The 2,674-nt window shown below is 32.3% G+C and overlaps 1 long non-coding RNA gene across 1 annotated transcript; it reads left to right on the top strand.

The window, feature by feature from the left end:
* Positions 1-593: 593 nt before the first annotated feature.
* Positions 594-2,360, top strand: LOC112533818. Its single transcript, XR_003078172.2, has 3 exons — positions 594-1,319; positions 1,764-1,838; positions 2,050-2,360. It is a non-coding gene; the product is annotated as an uncharacterized LOC112533818 (long non-coding RNA).
* Positions 2,361-2,674: the final 314 nt, after the last annotated feature.

The following is a 2,674-nucleotide window of genomic DNA, read 5'->3' as shown; positions in this document are numbered from 1 at the left end:
GATGATAATAATAAAATTAGAAATTTTAAAATTTAATAAAGGTGATTAGAATAAAGAATTTTATTTTTTAATTGGAAAAATTATGACAGATTTTTAATGAGGTCCTATTCTAAAAATGATTTTAAATGTTAGATAAAATTTAGGGAATTATTAACCTATATTTAATAAATTTAATTAAATAAAAATTTGCTAAGCGAATTATATAATTCTTGTAATTATCATCCTTGTATTTTACTTAATATGTATAAGAATAATTAAATTTGTCTAATTGGAGGCTATAAAAAATAATTATTTTGAAGAAATAATTTGGAGAAAAGATAAAATTTTAATTAGCAAGATGGTATTGGATTTAATTAGAAGTAGTAAATAAATTGATTAATTAAGTTAATTTTATTTTAAGATTAAATTGAAATTTATATTTGAGGAGAAGGCTAAAAGTAGAATTGAATTAATATGGAGCTTTAGTGGAAAATATATTGGTTGGTATTTTTATAAATAAATAGTGTCAGTAGGGCATTATGGTAATATCAAATATAAAAGTATGGGTAAATAAATAACTCTTTATTTCTAATAATTTTAATTTGACTCAAATAAGTAGCTAGGAGTTTAATTGAAATACTAAAGAAAAACTGGAGGGTTAAACAAGAATTTGCAGGGAAGAAATAGCTAGTAACTAAAGAATGTAGGGACTAAATGGCGATATGAAAAGAAGAAAGAAGAAAGAAAAGAACGAAGAAGAAGAAGAAGGGAAAGAAGCTTGGCGCTGCCATCAATGGCAGAAGAGGGAAGGAGAGGTCTGGGGCGTGGTGGCGATGGCTAGTGGAAGAGCAGACGTCGGCGAGTAGAGCGGCAACGACGGCGGCAGCTCTAACGACCACAGATGACGGAAAAAAAAAAGAAGACAGCAACTTCTTCGACGCCGTTCATAGCCTTTCCGGCGACCAATGGCAGCGGTTTCGGTCTTAAAATGACCGGCAACTTGAGGGCTTTCTAATAGGGGCAGTAGTATCGAAAATGGTGACCAGAGAAGAGAGGTCAGATTAAGGAAAGGCAGCTGGATCATTGGACTTTTTCGGCCATCTCCGGCGAGTTATGACTGATCGAAGTTCATGGATGAACTCCCTTGCTCACAAACTTTCCTATGACACTAATTTTGCGGCGATTGGACTCTATTTAAAAATCAACGGTCAAAACTGTCTGTAATTTTTTTCGGATGATCGGAGACTGGATTGAAGAATCAGGTGCTAGAATCATCGTCTGCACATTGTCTCCAATCTATAGGCGCACTCGGATTGTCGACCGGACACCGGTGGCCGAAGGTGAGTCCACTGATCTATCAAGTGTCCGGGTAAATTCTTTAGTCCATTGATTTTAGAAATTGTTAATTAAAAATTCATATTGGTTATTTGTTGGAGAAAAATAATTGTATATGTTTAAGTGTCTTTGGAAATCTAAAATTTTATGCTATCGAAATTGAGTAATGTGATATTTTTATATAAGATCTTTTATATAGTTGCGTTATGTTGTGGAGTCGGGAAGAATAATGTAGCTTTGGCAAATAATTGATAAATATTAGAAGTGTTTCTTGCATGTTCTAGACTCGTTATACGGGAGGTAAACATCCGTATTTTAAGAGAGGCTCTGCCGAATTTTCGGTAGAATTTTTCCGAGTCGAAATTCTTAAACAATCAATTCTAGGAGTCTAGGCCTAGGATTATTATTTAAATATTTTATTTTATTGATTGAATTGTTCTCGTGAATAGATAATCCATCATTTCAGTTCACTCCACCCGAGGCTTAGGAGCAGAGCAAGGGGGTCATCAGAACTATGAGTTAAGGTCATATATCTGCTATACTCTGCTATATCTGTGTCATACTAAAATTTCATATAGCAATTCTGATTAATTGATTTAAAGATTTAAATTATTTATTTATTTACTATTCATCTAAATAATTGTTTTATAGAATTAATTATCTATTTATTATTCACATATCATTTTCTATATCATTGATATTATGATTGCATATTGACTCGGGATGAAACAGCAGTAGAACATATGCCACCTGATGGATTACATCAGGACCGCGTGTGCACCAGTATAAATCTGAGACAGGTAGTGAAAGAATATTTTAAGATTTACCCTGGTCGAATTCAACTCTCTGGACTGCGAAGATTTGATTGCCCGATTAAAGGTTCCTGGTCAAGCTCCGCTCTCTGAGTGCCAGTTCTGTTGGTGTGAGAGAGCTGAAAGGCTGTTAGTGTTGGAATTAGGGTTCTACTGAGGTACTCGTAAACTATATTTTATTGAATCATTATATGGCCTAATATTTTATTTTTGATTAAATAAATATTTTATTGAGATGGTTGTATTTATTTTTGGATTATATAGTTTTAATTCACTCTCGAGACTGATAGTCTCAAATTTACCTATTTTTCAAGTGTTTTTTATTTTCCCGCAGTTCTTTTCCTCTAGCAGTCAAACTTCCTTCATTTTCCAGTTTAATATAATTGATTTTATTGGTATGTTTGATTTTTAGAATTTTTGATTTTCTGTAGTAATAATTTTAAAACTTATTATTTTATTTTGGCATGTTAAACCAAGCATTGCCTATTTATGCTGGCAGACTGAATTAAATATGTAGTATCTGGGTGGTTAAAAATTAGTTAGAAAAT

The sequence above is a fragment of the Ricinus communis genome, chromosome 6, assembly GCF_019578655.1.
Source record: "Ricinus communis isolate WT05 ecotype wild-type chromosome 6, ASM1957865v1, whole genome shotgun sequence".
In the NCBI taxonomy this organism is placed as follows: Eukaryota; Viridiplantae; Streptophyta; class Magnoliopsida; order Malpighiales; family Euphorbiaceae; genus Ricinus; species Ricinus communis.
Note: the sequence above shows the minus strand (reverse complement) of the source record. Positions and strands in the feature narration are given on the sequence as shown.